This window comes from Dreissena polymorpha, chromosome 4 (assembly GCF_020536995.1).
Source record: "Dreissena polymorpha isolate Duluth1 chromosome 4, UMN_Dpol_1.0, whole genome shotgun sequence".
Lineage (NCBI taxonomy): Eukaryota > Metazoa > Mollusca > Bivalvia > Myida > Dreissenidae > Dreissena > Dreissena polymorpha.
This window is the reverse complement of record NC_068358.1, coordinates 51,171,747-51,189,600: the sequence shown is the minus strand read 5'-3', so window position 1 is coordinate 51,189,600 and position 17,854 is coordinate 51,171,747. Positions and strand designations below refer to the sequence as shown.

Here is a 17,854-nt window from a genome sequence, read left to right as displayed (position 1 = left end):
TCCCTAAAGTTAGTTTAGGTCACAATATACCAAAATATTTCCTTAACAAATTAAATGTAAAATCAACAACTTCAACGAAAAATAAAGTCAAACTTTTGCGCGTAGACACCCCATACCCATACCTTTTCTTAAAGAGCATGCCAAGCCGAATGGATTTAAACAATAAAAAAGATAGGTCATGCAGTATGTAAGAAAGAACTCGACGCGAATCAACGGTCACTGTTTTTAGGCCACCTTTTTACCGGCTGATCTGCAGTTGATGAGGGTTTCCCGCCATCTGTCAAAATCTCATGTAGTCTCCAACCTATAAGCAAAACACTGAATTTGTAGTATACAACAATGTTTTCCCTACCACATGCACACAGAAATATTCAAAAATAAAGTCATGGCAAGTGCACATACAGAGAGTTGTGTCTTCAAATAAATGACGTTCCATTTTTTAGAGGGTATAGCATTGAACACCAAAATGATTTAGTATATTGTAACCTAAAGGAGAATTATATTCTGATTAAAATGTGTTTTTCTTGCATATTATTATCTTCCTATTCATATTGCACCAATATATTAAGTTTGGCTGGATTATCTGTCCATTTGGCCATTTTTATATCATATTTTCACACGCTGGTGTTTTCCGTCCGAAGAAGGCGATTTTAGGCCTGTTAAAGCTTAAATGTCCCTTTAAGATTTAAAGCTGTTGTGTTCAATATCTGCAACAAAATACCAAAACAAACCAAATGGATAGGCACCCGGGGCTTATGCGGGGTGGGGAAAGAATGAATTAGTTAGATATTTTCACTCTAAGCAATTTTGATAATGTCTTTTAGTGTTTTTTTTTTAATAACCCCAAAAATGTCAATTTCAAAGCAAAAAAAAATCCAATTTCATCCAAAACAATGAAAAAAAATAGTAAAATTGAGAGATCAAAGATACTTTGAAGTGTAGAAATCAATAAGCTTCCAATAACTTTTTGTTGCGCAACAATAAAAGTGTGAAATCTTGAAAGCGCCTTGTCACTCGGAGCCCCTTTATTTACCAGCAGCCAATGATATATTCTAGCATATAATGTCATAGGTGCCTTTAAACTGCAGCAGATGGTCAATATGCACTGCCAGCTCTCATTTAGAGGTTCAAGAGAATACAAAATTTTATATTTTGGGCAAAAAATAAGTACTTTTGACTATTTTTATGGAGGCAATCAGGTCAAATGGAGGTTCATAACCGAGCGAAAGAAAAAAATGCTCATGTTGGGGGTTTAGACCGGAAGGAAAGGTTAAATGAACAAGATCCATATATGTAGGCAAGAATTATAAGCTTAGCAATGAGGTTCCATGTTCTAGCAGGGCAAGAAAGGGAGCTCAGATCAATGTAGGCTTCCTGAAAGGGGTTTCTAGTACTTCTTCTGGGCACACAGCTTCACGCAGAATTCTCAACACAACAAATATCATCGATCCATGTCATCTTTGTATGCAAAGACACACGAATAAGGTCAATACTTTCCTTACATCACTGAATGAGAGAAGCATGTACCAAATAAAAAACAAAACTGGTTGCTGAAAGTGCCAAATTTTGGCAAAAAGATCCCTCTTAGGGTAAATGATGAAGGGGACACTTGCTACAACAATCCTATGTTTAAGTCCGACGCGACATCCTTTCAAGCCAGAACATTAACAGTAAGCATTTTGTGAGAAAACAATACCGAACACAAGCTAATTGTAGGGTTACAAGTAGCAAATTAACTCAGCTGTACTGCATACATGCTCAGGAACAAGGATAAACCTGTTAAGTGCCAACTTCCGCTGCCAGCAAAGCACGAGCTTTACGTGTCGGGACGCGGAACTATAGATTCAAATTGAACGCGGAATTGCACAACGGCAAGGGTTTGAGTGACCACAAACCTGATTATGGCAGTATTTCACACCTTAAGCATCATTAATATGCTTATTTGCTTGTGTACATGATAATAATTTAGTATTATTACCTGTTTTGCCATCAATAACCCTTATGCAGTGGCCCTCGGCTTAGTCGCAGACATTCCTCTACCTGAAAAAGTCAAAATACCCAATTGAAATAGATATAAAATAAAAAAAAACACACATGCATTTATGTATTTTAAGTGTATTTCTATGAATAATATGAAGTGATAAAGCTTGTTATATTCATGATTGTACTTAATATGAAGGCTGGCTCAGCTAAGCATCTGCTGCACTGTCCAAACTGTAAAAATGTCCGCCATTCCATGTCGGTGAAATGGGGCTCTGTTTGAATGTTATGCTTTACGCACAAGCTATTGTTGCGTTACTGGATCACGGAGACCCAGGCGTTGAATTCTGACTTCATGTAGCACATTAATGCTACACGGTCAACCAATATGCCTTTGAATTTAAGTTGGAAAGCAATTTAGCCCTTATTCGGCTATATAAGGGTGGAGGGTCAACTTGAAAAACAACTATTCCAGGTCAAATCATCTGAATTAATGCATTTAATGCACTTATAATCTTCTCTTTTGCTACGAAATGACCAAAAATCAGCTTTTCCAGTCATATTTTGCACTTGCAGATGATATTTCATTTTTCCCTAAAGTTAGTTTAGGTCACAATATACCAAATATTTCCTTAACAAATTAAATGTAAAATCAACAACTTCAACCGAAAAATAAAGTCAAACTTTTGCGCGTAGACACCCCCATACCCATACCTTTCTTAAAGAGCATGCCAAGCCGAATGGATTTAAACAATAAAAAAGATAGGTCATGCAGTATGTAAGAAAGAACTCGACGCGAATCAACGGTCACTGTTTTAAGGCCACCTTTTTACCGGCTGATCTCCAGTTGATGAGGGTTTTCCGCCATCTGTCAAAATCTCATGTAGTCTCCAACCTATAAGCAAAACACTGAATTTGTAGTATACAACAATGTTTTCCCTACCACATGCACACAGTAATATTCAAAAATAAAGTCATGGCAAGTGCACATACAGAGAGTTGTGTCTTCAAATAAATGACGTTCCATTTTTTAGAGGGTATAGCATTGAACACCAAAATGATTTAGTATATTGTAACCTAAAGGAGAATTATATTCTGATTAAAATGTGTTTTTCTTGCATATTATTATCTTCCTATTCATATTGCACCAATATATTAAGTTTGGCTGGATTATCTGTCCATTTGGCCATTTTATATCATATTTTCACACGCTGGTGTTTTCCGTCCGAAGAAGGCGATTTTAGGCCTGTTAAAGCTTAAATGTCCCTTTAAGATTTAAAGCTGTTGTGTTCAATATCTGCAACAAAATACCAAAACAAACCAAATGGATAGGCACCCGGGGCTTATGCGGGGTGGGGAAAGAATGAATTAGTTAGATATTTTCACTCTAAGCAATTTTGATAATGTCTTTTTAGTGTTTTTTTTTTTAATAACCCCAAAAATGTCAATTTCAAAGCAAAAAAAATCCAATTTCATCCAAAACAATGAAAAAATTAGAAAAATTGAGAGATCAAAGATACTTGAAGTGTAGAAATCAATAAGCTTCCAATAACTTTTTGTTGCGCAACAATAAAAGTGTGAAATCTTGAAAGCGCCTTGTCACTCGGAGCCCCTTTATTTACCAGCAGCCAATGATATATTCTAGCATATAATGTCATGGGTGCCTTTAAACTGCAGCAGATGGTCAATATGCACTGCCAGCTCTCATTTAGAGGTTCAAGAGAATACAAAATTTTATATTTTGGGCAAAAAATAAGTACTTTTGACTATTTTTATGGAGGGCAATCAGGTCAAAATGGAGGTTCATAACCGAGCGAAAGAAAAAAATGCTCATGTTGGGGGTTTAGACCGGAAGGAAAGGTTAAAATGAACAAGATCCATATATGTAGGCAAGAATTATAAGCTTAGCAATGAGGTTCCATGTACTAGCAGGGCAAGAAAGGGAGCTCAGATCAATGTAGGCTTCCTGAAAGGGGTTTCTAGTACTTCTTCTGGGCACACAGCTTCACGCAGAATTCTCAACACAACAAATATCATCGATCCATGTCATCTTTGTATGCAAAGACACTACGAATAAGGTCAATACTTCCCTTACATCACTGAATGAGAGAAGCATGTACCAAATAAAAACAAAACTGGTTGCTGAAAGTGCCAAATTTTGGCAAAAAGATCCCTCTTAGGTAAATGATGAAGGGGACACTTGCTACAACAATCCTATGTTTAAGTCCGACGCGACATCCTTTCAAGCCAGAACATTAACAGTAAGCATTTTGTGAGAAAACAATACCAAACACAAGCTAATTGTAGGGTTACAAGTAGCAAATTAACTCAGCTGTACTGCATACATGCTCAGGAACAAGGATAAACCTGTTAAGTGCCAACTTCCGCTGCCAGCAAAGCACGAGCTTTACGTGTCGGGACGCGGAACTATAGATTCAAATTGAACGGGGAATTGCACAACGGCAAGGGTTTGAGTGACCACAAACCTGATTATGGCAGTATTTCACACCTTAAGCATCATTAATATGCTTATTTGCTTGTGTACATGATAATAATTTAGTATTATTACCTGTTTTGCCATCAATAACCCTTATGCAGTGGCCCTCGGCTTAGTCGCAGACATTCCTCTACCTGAAAAAGTCAAAATACCCAATTGAAATAGATATAAAATGAAAAAAAACACATGCATTTATGTATTTTAAGTGTATTTCTATGAATAATATGAAGTGATCAAGCTTGTTATATTCATGATTGTACTTAATATGAAGGCTGGCTCAGCTAAGCATCTGCTGCACTGTCCAAACTGTAAAAATGTCCGCCAATCCATGTCGGTGAAATGGGGCTCTGTTTTAATGTTTATGCTTTACGCACAAGCTATTGTTGCGTTACTGGATCACGGAGACTCAGGCGTTGAATTCTGACTTCATGTAGCACATTAATGCTACACGGTCAACCAATATGCCTTTGAATTTAAGTTGGAAAGAAATTTAGCCCTTATTCGGCTATATAAGAGTGGAGGGTCAACTTAAAAAAACAACTATTCCAGGTCAAATCATCTGAATTCATGCATTTAATGCACTTATTATCTTCTCTTTTGCTAAGAAATGACCAAAAATCAGCTTTCACAGTCATATTTTGCACTTGCAGATGATATTTCATTTTTCCCTAAAGTTAGTTTAGGTCACAATATACCAAAATATTTCCTTAACAAATTCAATGTAAAATCAACATCTTCAACGAAAAATAAAGTCAAACTTTTGCGCGTAGACACCCCCATACCCATACCTTTTCTTAAAGAGCATGCCAAGCCGAATGGATTTAAACAATAAAAAAGATAGGTCATGCAGTATGTAAGAAAGAACTCGATGCGAATCAACGGTCACTGTTTTAAGGCCACCTTTTTACCGGCTGATCTCCAGTTGATGAGGGTTTCCCGCCATCTGTCAAAATCTCATTTAGTCTCCAACCTATAAGCAAAACACTGAATTTTTAGTATAACACTATGATTTCCCTACCACATGCACACAGAAATATTCAAAAATAAAGTCATGGCAAGTGCATATACAGAGAATTGTGTCTTCAAATAAATGACGTTCCATTTTTTAGAGGGTATAGCATTGAACACCAAAATGATTTAGTATATTGTAACCTAAAGGAGAAATATATTCTGATTAAAATGCGTTTTTCTTGCATATTATTATCTTCCTATTCATATTGCACCAATATATTAAGTTTGGCTGGATTATCTGTCCATTTGGCCATTTTATATCATATTTTCACACGCTGGTGTTTTCCGTCCGAAGAAGGCGATTTTAGGCCTGTTAAAGCTTAAATGTCCCTTTAAGATTTAAAGCTGTTGTGTTCAATATCTGCAACAAAATACCAAAACAAACCAAATGGATAGGCACCGGGGGCTTAAGCGGGGTGGGGAAAAAATGAATTTGTTAGATATTTTCACTCTAAGCAATTTTGATAATGTCTTTTTAGTTGTTTTTTTTAATTAAGCCAAAAATGTCAATTTCAAAGCAAAAAAAAATCCAATTTCATCCAAAACCAATAAAAAAAAAATAGTAAAATTGAGAGATCAAAGATACTTTGAAGTGTAGAAATCAATAAGCTTCCAATAACTTTTTGTTGCGCAACAATAAAAGTGTGAAATCTTGAAAGCGCCTTGTCGCTCGGAGCCCCTTTATTTACTAGCAGCCAATGATATATTCTAGCATATAATGTCATGGGTGCCTTTAAACTGCAGCAGATGGTCAATATGCACTGCCAGCTCTCATTTAGAGGTTCAAGAGAATACAAAATTTTATATTTTGGGCAAAAAATAAGTACTTTTGACTATTTTTATGGTGGCAATCAGGACAAAATGGAGGTTCATAACCGAGCGAAAGAAAAAAATGCTCATGTTGGGGGTTTAGACCGGAAGGAAAGGTTAAAATGAACAAGATACATATATGTAGGCAAGAATTATAAGCTTAGCAATGAGGTTCCATGTACTAGCAGGGCAAGAAAGGGAGCTCAGATCAATGTAGGCTTCCTGAAAGGGGTTTCTAGTACTTCTTCTGGGCACACAGCTTCACGCAGAATTCTCAACACAACAAATATCATCGATCCATGTCACCTTTGTATGCAAAGACACGCGAATAAGGTCAATTCTTCCCTTACATCACTGAATGAGAGGAAGGCATGTACCAAATAAAAAACAAAACTGGTTGCTGAAAGTGCCAAATTTTGGCAAAAAGATCCCTCTTAGGTAAATGATGAAGGGGACACTTGCTACAACAATCCTATGTTAAAGTCCGACACGACATCCTTTCAAGCCAGAACATTAACAGTAAGCATTTTGTGAGAAAACAATACCAAACACAAGCTAATTGTAGGGTTACAAGTAGCAAATTAACTCAGCTGTACTGCATACATGCTCAGGAACAAGGATAAACCTGTTAAGTGCCAACTTCCGCTGCCAGCAAAGCACGAGCTTTACGTGTCGGGACGCGGAACTATAGATTCAAACTGAACGGGGAATTGCACAACGGTAAGGGTTTGAGTGACCACAAACCTGATTATGGCAGTATTTACACACCTTAAGCATCATTAATATGCTTATTTGCTTGTGTACATGATAATAATTTAGTATTATTACCTGTTTTGCCATCAATAACCCTTATGCAGTGGCCCTCGGCTTAGTCGCAGACATTCCTCTACCTGAACAAGTCAAAATACCCAATTGAAATAGATATAAAATGAAAAAAAAACACATGCATTTATGTATTTTAAGTGTATTTCTATGAATAATATGAAGTGATAAAGCTTGTTATATTCATGATTGTACTAAATATGAAGGCTGGCTCAGCTAAGCATCTGCTGCACTGTCCAAATTGTAAAATTGTCCGCCATTCTATGTCGGTGAAATGGGGCTCTGTTTGAATGTTAATGCTTTACGCACAAGCTATTGTTGCGTTACTGGATCACGGAGATCCAGGCGTTGAATTCTGACTTCATGTAGCACATTAATGCTACACGGTCAACCAATATGCCTTTGAATTAAAGTTGGAAAGCAATTTAGCCCTTATTCGGCTATATAAGGGTGAAGGGTCAACTTGAAAAACAACTATTCCAGGTCAAATCATCTGAATTCTGCATTTAATGCACTTATAATCTTCTCTTTTGCTAAGAAATGACCAAAAATCAGCTTTCCCAGTCATATTTTGCACTTGCAGATGATATTTCATTTTTCCCTAAAGATAGTTTAAAGGAGATATATATTCTGATTAAAATGTGTTTTTCTTGCATATTATTATCTTTCTATTCATATTGCACCAATATATTAAGTTTGGCTGGATTATCTGTCCATTTGGCCATTTTATATCATATTTTCACACGCTGGTGTTTTCCGTCCGAAGAAGGCGATGTTAGGCCTGTTAAGCTTAAATGTCCCTTTAAGATTTAAAGCTGCTGTGTTCAATATCTGCAACAAAATACCAAAACAAAACCAAATGGATAGGCACCTGGGGCTTATGCGGGGGTGGGGAAAAAAATGAATTTGTGAGATATTTTCACTCTAAGCAATTTTGATATGTCTTTTTAGTTGGTTTTTTTTTTAATAACCCCAAAATGTCAATTTCAAAGCAAACAAAATCTAATTTCATCCAAAACAATAAAAAAAATAGTAAAATTGAGAGATCAAAGATACTTTGAAGTGTAGAAATCAATAAGCTTCCAATAACTTTTTGTTGCGCAACAATAAAAGTGTGAAATCTTGAAAGCGCCTTGTCGCTCGGAGCCTCTTTATTTACCAGCAGCCAACTGATATAATCTAGCATATAATGTCATGAGTGCCTTTAAACTGCAGCAGATGGTCAATATGCACTGCCAGCTCTCATTTAGAGGTTCAAGAGAATACAAAATTTTATATTTTGGGCACAAAATAAGTACTTTTGACTATTTTTATGGTGGCAATCAGGTCAAAATGGAGGTTCATAACCAGCCGAAAGAAAAAAATGCTCATGTTGGGGGTTTAGACCGGAAGGAAAGGTTAAAATGAACAAGATACATATATGTAGGCAAGAATTATAAGCTTAGCAATGAGGTTCCGTGTACTAGCAGGGCCAGAAAAGGAGCTCAGATCAATGTAGGCTTCCTGAAAGGGGTTTCTAGTACTTCTTCTGGGCACACAGCTTCACGCAGAATTCTCAACACAACAAATATCATCGATCCATGTCACCTTTGTATGCAAAGACACGCGAATAAGGTCAATTCTTCCCTTACATCACTGAATGAGAGAAGCATGTACCAAATAAAAAACAAAACTGGTTGCTGAAAGTGCCAAATTTTGGCAAAAAGATCTCTCTTAGGTAAATGATGAAGGGGACACTTTGCTACAACAATCCTATGTTTAAGTCCGACGCGACATCCTTTCAAGCCAGAACATTAACAGTAAGCATTTGTGAGAAAACAATACCAAACACAAGCTAATTGTAGGGTTACAAGTAGCAAATTAACTCAGCTGTACTGCATACATGCTCAGGAACAAGGATAAACCTGTTAAGTGCCAACTTCCGCTGCCAGCAAAGCACGAGCTTTACGTGTCGGGACGCGGAACTATAGATTCAAACTGAACGGGGAATTGCACAACGGCAAGGGTTTGAGTGACCACAAACCTGATTATGGCAGTATTTCACACCTTAAGCATCATTAATATGCTTATTTGCTTGTGAACATGATAATAATTTAGTATTATTACCTGTTTTGCCATCAATAACCCTTATGCAGTGGCCCTCGGCTTAGTCGCATACATTCCTCTACCTGAAAAAGTCAAAATACCCAATTGAAATAGATATAAAATGAAAAAAAAAAACACATGCATTTATGTATTTTAAGTGTATTTCTATGAATAATATGAAGTGATAAAGCTTGTTATATTCATGATTGTACTAAATATGAAGGCTGGCTCAGCTAAGCATCTGCTGCACTGTCCAAATTGTAAAATTGTCCGCCATTCCATATCGGTGAAATGGGGCTCTGTTTGAATGTTAATGCTTTACGCACAAGCTATTGTTGCGTTACTGGATCACAGAGACCCAGGCGTTGAATTCTGACTTCATGTAGCACATTAATGCTACACGGTCAACCAATATGCCTTTGAATTTAAGTTGGAAAGCAATTTAGCCCTTATTCTGCTATATAAGGGTGGAGGGGTCAACTTGAAAAAACAACTATTCCAGGTCAAATCATCTGAATTCATGCATTTAATGCACTTATAATCTTCTCTTTTGCTAAGAAATGACCAAAAATCAGCTTTCCCAGTCATATTTTGCACTTGCAGATGATATTTCATTTTACCTAAAGTTAGTTTAGGTCACAATATACCAAAATATTTCCTTAACAATTCAATGTAAAATCAACAACTTCAACGAAAAATAAAGTCAAACTTTTGCGCGTAGACACCCCCATACCCATACCTTTTCTTAAAGAGCATGCCAAGCCGAATGGATTTAAACAATAAAAAAGATAGGTCATGCAGTATGTAAGAAAGAACTCGACGCGAATCAACGGTCACTGTTTTAAGGCCACCTTTTTTACCGGCTGATCTCCAGTTGATGAGGGTTTCCCGCCATCTGTCAAAATCTCATGTAGTCTCCAACCTATAAGCAAAACACTGAATTTGTAGTATACAACAATGTTTTCCCTACCACATGCACACAGAAATATTCAAAAATAAAGTCATGGCAAGTGCACATACAGAGAATTGTGTCTTCAAATAAATGACGTTCCATTTTTTAGAGGGTATAGCATTGAACACCAAAATGATTTAGTTTATTGTAACCTAAAGGAGAAATATATTCTGATTAAAATGTGTTTTTCTTGCATATTATTATCTTCCTATTCATATTGCACCAATATATTAAGTTTGGCTGGATTATCTGTCCATTTGGCCATTTTATATCATATTTTCACACGCCTGGTGTTTTCCGTCCGAAGAAGGCGATTTTAGGCCTGTTTAAAGCTTAAATGTCCCTTTAAGATTTAAAGCTGTTGTGTTCAATATCTGCAACAAAATACCAAAACAAAACAAATGGATAGGCACCGGGGGCTTATGCGGGGTGGGGAAAAAATGAATCTGTTAGATATTTTCACTCTAAGCAATTTTGATAATGTCTTTTTAGTTGTTTTTTTAATAACCCCCAAAATGTCAATTTCAAAGCAAAAAAAATCCAATTTATCCAAAACAATAAACAAATTAGTAAAATTGAAGATCAAAGATACTTTGAAGTGTAGAAATCAATAAGCATCCAATAACTTTTTGTTGCGCACAATAAAAGTGGGAAATCTTGAAAGCGCCTTGTCGCTCGGAGCCCCTTTATTTACCAGCAGCCAATGATATATTCTAGCATATAATGTCATGGGTGCCTTTAAACTGCAGCAGATGGTCAATATGCACTGCCAGCTCTCATTTAGAGGTTCCAAGAGAACACAAAATTTTATATTTGGGCAAAAAATAAGTACTTTTGACTATTTTTATGGTGGCAATCAGGTCAAAATGGAGGTTCATAACCGAGCGAAAGAAAAAAAATGCTCATGTTGGGGGTTTAGACCGGAAGGAAAGGTTAAAATGAACAAGATACATATATGTAGGCAAGCATTATAAGCTTAGCAATGAGGTTCCATGTGCTAGCAGGGCCAGAAAGGGGAGCTCAGATCAATGTAGGCTTCCTGAAGGGGTTTCTAGTACTTCTTCTGGGCACACAGCTTCACGCAGATTCTCAACACAACAAATATCATCGATCCATGTCACATTTGTATGCAAAGACATGCGAATAAGGTCAATACTTCCCTTACATCACTGAATGAGAGAAGCATGTACCAAATAAAAAACAAAACTGGTTGCTGAAAGTGCCAAATTTTGGCAAAAGATCCCTCTTAGGTAAATGATGAAGGGGACACTTGCTACAACAATCCTATGTTTAAGTCCGACGCGACATCCTTTCAAGCCAGAACATTAACAGTAAGCATATTGTGAGAAAACAATACCAAACACAAGCTAATTGTAGGGTTACAAGTAGCAAATTAACTCAGCTGTACTGCATACATGCTCAGGAACAAGGATAAACCTGTTAAGTGCCAACTTCCGCTGCCAGCAAAGCACGAGCTTTACGTGTCGGGACGCGGAACTATAGATTCAAACTGAACGGGGAATTGCACAACGGCAAGGGTTTGAGCGACCACAAACCTGATTATGGCAGTATTACACACCTTAAAGCATCATTAATTTGCTTATTTGCTTGTGTACATGATAATAATTTAGTATTACTACCTGTTTTGCCATCAATAACCCTTATGCAGTGGCCCTCGGCTGAGTCGCAGACATTTCTCTACCTGAAAAAGTCAAAATACCCAATTGAAATAGATATAAAATGAAAAAAACACATGCATTTATGTATTTAAGTGTATTTCTATGAATACTATGAAGTGATAAAGCTTGTTATATTCATGATTGCACTAAATATGAAGGCTGGCTCAGCTAAGCATCTGCTGCACTGTCCAAACTGTAAAAATGTCCGCCATTCCATGTCGGTGAAATGGGGCTCTGTTTGAATGTTAATGCTTTACGCACAAGCTATTGTTGCGTTACTGGATCACGGAGACCCAGGCGTTGAATTCTTACTTCATGTAGCACATTAATGCTACACGGTCAACCAATATGCCTTTGAATTTAAGTTGGAAAGCAATTTAGCCCTTATTCGGCTATATAAGGGTGGAGGGTCAACTTGAAAAACAAGTATTCCAGGTCAAATCATCTGAATTCATGCATTTAATGCCCTTATAATCTTCTCTTTTGCTAAGAAATGACCAAAAATCAGCTTTCCCAGTCATATTTTGCACTTGCAGATGATATTTCATTTTTACCTAAGTTAGTTTAGGTTATAATATACCAAAGATTTCCTTAACAAATTCAATGTTAAAATCAACAACTTCAACGAAAAATAAAGTCAAACTTTTGCGCGTAGACACCCCCATACCCATACCTTTTCTTAAAGAGCATGCCAAGCCGAATGGATTTAAACAATAAAAAGATAGGTCATGCAGTATGTAAGAAAGAACTCGACGCGAATCAACGGTCACTGTTTTAAGGCCACCTTTTTACCGGCTGATCTCCAGTTGATGAGGGTTTCCCGCCATCTGTCAAAATCTCATGTAGTTCTCCAACCTATAAGCAAAACACTGAATTTGTAGTATACAACAATGTTTTCCCTACCACATGCACACAGAAATATTCAAAAATAAAGTCATGGCAAGTGCACATACAGAGAATTGTGTCTTCAAATAAATGACGTTCCATTTTTTAGAGGGTATAGCATTGAACACCAAAATGATTTAGTATATTGTAACCTAAAGGAGAAATATATTCTGATTAAAATGTGTTTTTCTTGCATATTATTATCTTCCTATTCATATTGCACCAATATATTAAGTTTGGCTGGATTATCTGTCCATTTGGCCATTTTATATCATATTTTCACACGCTGGTGTTTTCCGTCCGAAGAAGGCGATTTTAGGCCTGTTAAAGCTTAAATGTCCCTTTAAGATTTAAAGCTGTTGTGTTCAATATCTGCAACAAAATACCAAAACAAACCAAATGGATAGGCACCTGGGGCTTATGCGGGGTGGGAAAAAATGAATTTGTTAGATATTTTCACTCTAAGCAATTTTGATAATGTCTTTTTAGTGGTTTTTTTTAATAACCCCAAAAATGTCAATTTCAAAGCAAAAAAAAATCCATTTCATCCAAAACAATAAACAAAAGTAAAAATGAAAGATCAAAGATACTTTGAAGTGTAGAAATCAATAAGCTTCCAATAACTTTTTGTTGCGCAACAATAAAAGTGTGAAATCTTGAAAGCGCCTTGTCGCTCGGAGCCCCTTTATTTACCAGCAGCCAATGATATATTCTAGCATATAATGTCATGGGTGCCTTTAAACTGCAGCAGATGGTCAATATGCACTGCCAGCTCTCATTTAGAGGTTCAAGAGAATACAATTTTATATTTTGGGCAAAAATAAGTACTTTTGACTATTTTTATGGTGGCAATCAGGTCAAAATGGAGGTTCATAACCGAGCGAAAGAAAAAATGCTCATGTTGGGGGTTTAGACCGGAAGGAAAGGTTAAAATGAACAAGATACATATATGTAGGCAAGCATTATAAGCTTAGCAATGAGGTTCCATGTACTAGCAGGGCCAGAAAGGAGCTCAGATCAATGTAGGCTTCCTGAAAGGGGTTTCTAGTACTTCTTCTGGGCACACAGCTTCACGCAGAATTCTCAACACAACAACAATATCATCGATCCATGTCACCTTTGTATGCAAAGACACGCGAATAAGGTCAATACTTCCCTTACATCACTGAATGAGAGAAGCATGTACCAAATAAAAAACAAAACTGGTTGCTGAAAGTGCCAAATTTTGGCAAAAAGATCCCTCTTAGGTAAATGATGAAGGGGACACTTGCTACAACACATCCTATGTTTAAGTCCGACGCGACATCCTTTCAAGCCAGAACATTAACAGTAAGCATATTGTGAGAAAACAATACCAAACACAAGCTAATTGTAGGGTTACAAGTAGCAAATTAACTCAGCTGTACTGCATACATGCTCAGGAACAAGGATAAACCTGTTAAGTGCCAACTTCCGCTGCCAGCAAAGCACGAGCTTTACGTGTCGGGACGCGGAACTATAGATTCAAACTGAACGGGGAATTGCACAACGGCAAGGGTTTGAGTGACCACAAACCTGATTATGGCAGTATTTCACACCTTAAGCATCATTAATATGCTTATTTGCTTGTGTACATGATAATAATTTAGTATTATACCTGTTTTGCCATCAATAACCCTTATGCAGTGGCCCTCGGCTTAGTCGCAGACATTCCTCTCTACCTGAAAAAGTCAAAATACCCAATTGAAATAGATATAAAATGAAAAAAACACATGCATTTATGTATTTTAAGTGTATTTCTATGAATAATGAAGTGATAAAGCTTGTTATATTCATGATTGTACTAAATATGAAGGCTGGCTCAGCTAAGCATCTGCTGCACTGTCCAATTGTAAAATGTCCGCCATTCCATGTCGGTGAAATGGGGCTCTGTTTGAATGTTAATGCTTTACGCACAAGCTATTGTTGCGTTACTGGATCACGGAGACCCAGGCGTTGAATTCTGACTTCATGTAGCACATTAATGCTACACGGTCAACCAATATGCCTTTGAATTTAAGTTGGAAAGCAATTTAGCCCTTATTCGGCTATATAAGGGTGGAGGGTCAACTTGAAAACAACTATTCCAGGTCAAATCATCTGAATTCATGCATTTAATGCACTTATAATCTTCTCTTTTGCTAAGAAATGACCAAAAAATCAGCTTCCCAGTCATATTTTGCACTTGCAGATGATATTTCATTTTTCCCTAAAGTTAGTTTAGGTTACAATATACCAAAAGATTTCCTTAACAAATTCAATGTAAAATCAACAACTTCAACGAAAAATAAAGTCAAACTTTTGCGCGTAGACACCCCCCCATACCCATACCTTTTCTTAAAGAGCATGCCAAGCCGAATGGATTTAAACAATAAAAAAGATAGGTCATGCAGTATGTAAGAAAGAACTCGACGCGAATCAACGGTCACTGTTTTAAGGCCACCTTTTTACCGGCTGATCTCCAGTTGATGAGGGTTTCCCGCCATCTGTCAAAATCTCATGTAGTCTCCAACCTATAAGCAAAACACTGAATTTGTAGTATACAACAATGTTTCCCTACCACATGCACACAGAAATATTCAAAATAAAGTCATGGCAAGTGCACATACAGAGAATTGTGTCTTCAAATAAATGACGTTCCATTTTTTAGAGGGTATAGCATTGAACACCAAAATGATTTAGTATATTGTAACCTAAAGGAGAATATATTTTGATTAAAATGTGTTTTTCTTGCATATTATTATCTTCCTATTCATATTGCACCAATATATTAAGTTTGGCTGGATTATCTGTCCATTGGCCATTTTATATCATATTTTCACACGCTGGTGTTTTCCGTCCGAAGAAGGCGATTTTAGGCCTGTTAAAGCTTAAATGTCCCTTTAAGATTTAAAGCTGTTGTGTTCAATATCTGCAACAAAATACCAAAACAACCAAATGGATAGGCACCTGGGGCTTATGCGGGGTGGGGAAAAATGAATTTGTTAGATATTTTCACTCTAAGCAATTTTGATAATGTCTTTTTAGTTTTTTTTTAATAACCCCAAAAATGTCAATTTCAAAGCAAAAAAAAATCCAATTTCATCCAAAACAATAAACAAAGTAAAAATGAAAGATCAAAGATACTTTGAAGTGTAGAAATCAATAAGCTTCCAATAACTTTTTGTTGCGCAACAATAAAAGTGTGAAATCTTGAAAGCGCCTTGTCGCTCGGAGCCCCTTTATTTACCAGCAGCCAATGATATATTCTAGCATATAATGTCATGGGTGCCTTTAAACTGCAGCAGATGGTCAATATGCACTGCCAGCTCTCATTTAGAGGTTCAAGAGAATACAAAATTTTATATTTTGGGCAAAAAATAAGTACTTTTGACTTTTTTATGGTGGCAATCAGGTCAAAATGGAGGTTCATAACCGAGCGAAAGAAAAAAAATGCTCATGTTGGGGGTTAGACCGGAAGGAAAGGTTAAAATGAACAAGATACATATATGTAGGCAAGCATTATAAGCTTAGCAATGAGGTTCCATGTACTAGCAGGGCCAGAAAGGGAGCTCAGATCAATGTAGGCTTCCTGAAAGGGGTTTCTAGTACTTCTTCTGGGCACACAGCTTCACGCAGAATTCTCAACACAACAAATATCATCGATCCATGTCACCTTTGTATGCAAAGACACGCGAATAAGGTCAATACTTCCCTTACATCACTGAATGAGAGAAGCATGTACCAAATAAAAAACAAAACTGGTTGCTGAAAGTGCCAAATTTTGGCAAAAAGATCCCTCTTAGGTAAATGATGAAGGGGACACTTGCTACAACAATCCTATGTTTAAGTCCGACGCGACATCCTTTCAAGCCAGACATTAACAGTAAGCATATTGTGAGAAAACAATACCAAACACAAGCTAATTGTAGGGTTACAAGTAGCAAATTAACTCAGCTGTACTGCATACATGCTCAGGAACAAGGATAAACCTGTTAAGTGCCAACTTCCGCTGCCAGCAAAGCACGAGCTTTACGTGTCGGGACGCGGAACTATAGATTCAAACTGAACGGGGAATTGCACAACGGCAAGGGTTTGAGTGACCACAAACCTGATTATGGCAGTATTTCACACCTTAAGCATCATTAATATGCTTATTTGCTTGTGTACATGATAATAATTTAGTATTATTACCTGTTTTGCCATCAATAACCCTTATGCAGTGGCCCTCGGCTTAGTCGCAGACATTCCTCTACCTGAAAAAGTCAAAATACCCAATTGAAATAGATATAAAATGAAAAAAACACATGCATTTATGTATTTTAAGTGTATTTCTATGAATAATATGAAGTGATAAAGCTTGTTATATTCATGATTGTACTAAATATGAAGGCTGGCTCAGCTAAGCATCTGCTGCACTGTCCAAATGTAAAAATGTCCGCCATTCCATGTCGGTGAAATGGGCTCTGTTTGAATGTTAATGCTTTACGCACAAGCTATTGTTGCGTTACTGGATCACGGAGACCCAGGCGTTGAATTCTACTTCATGTAGCACATTAATGCTACACGGTCAACCAATATGCCTTTGATTTAAGTTGGAAAGCAATTTAGCCCTTATTCGGCTATATAAGGGTGGAGGGTCAACTTGAAAAACAACTATTCCAGTCAAATCATCTGAATTCATGCATTTAATGCACTTATATATCTTCTCTTTTGCTAAGAAATGACCAAAATCAGCTTTCCAGTCATATTTTGCACTTGCAGATGATATTTCATTTTTCCTAAAGTTAGTTTAGGTTACAATATACCAAAAGATTTCCTTAACAAATTCAATGTAAAATCAACAACTTCAACGAAAAATAAAGTCAAACTTTTGCGCGTAGACACCCCCATACCCATACCTTTTCTTAAGAGCATGCCAAGCCGAATGGATTTAAACAATAAAAAGATAGGTCATGCAGTATGTAAGAAAGAACTCGACGCGAATCAACGGTCACTGTTTTAAGGCCACCTTTTTTACCGGCTGATCTCCAGTTGATGAGGGTTTCCCGCCATCTGTCAAATCTCATGTAGTCTCAACCTATAAGCAAAACACTGAATTTGTAGTATACAACAATGTTTTCCCTACCACATGCA

The 17,854-nt window shown here is 36.8% G+C and overlaps 1 long non-coding RNA gene across 12 annotated transcripts in view; it reads right to left on the bottom strand.

The window, feature by feature from the left end:
• Positions 1-17,783, bottom strand: part of LOC127876074 (uncharacterized) — a 35,165-nt gene extending 17,382 nt beyond the window's left edge. For 2 of the 12 annotated variants that reach the window (XR_008047641.1, XR_008047642.1), the window contains exons 1-2: positions 17,739-17,783; positions 11,798-11,859 (exon numbers count right to left, since the gene is read on the bottom strand). This is a non-coding gene — a long non-coding RNA (uncharacterized LOC127876074). Of the gene's footprint in view, positions 1-1,978; positions 2,041-4,549; positions 4,612-7,126; positions 7,189-10,065; positions 10,128-11,797; positions 11,860-12,620; positions 12,684-14,357; positions 14,399-17,738 lie in introns of those variants that run through there. The other 10 variants (XR_008047643.1, XR_008047644.1, XR_008047639.1 and 7 more) reach the window with 7 other exon arrangements.
• Positions 17,784-17,854: the final 71 nt, after the last annotated feature.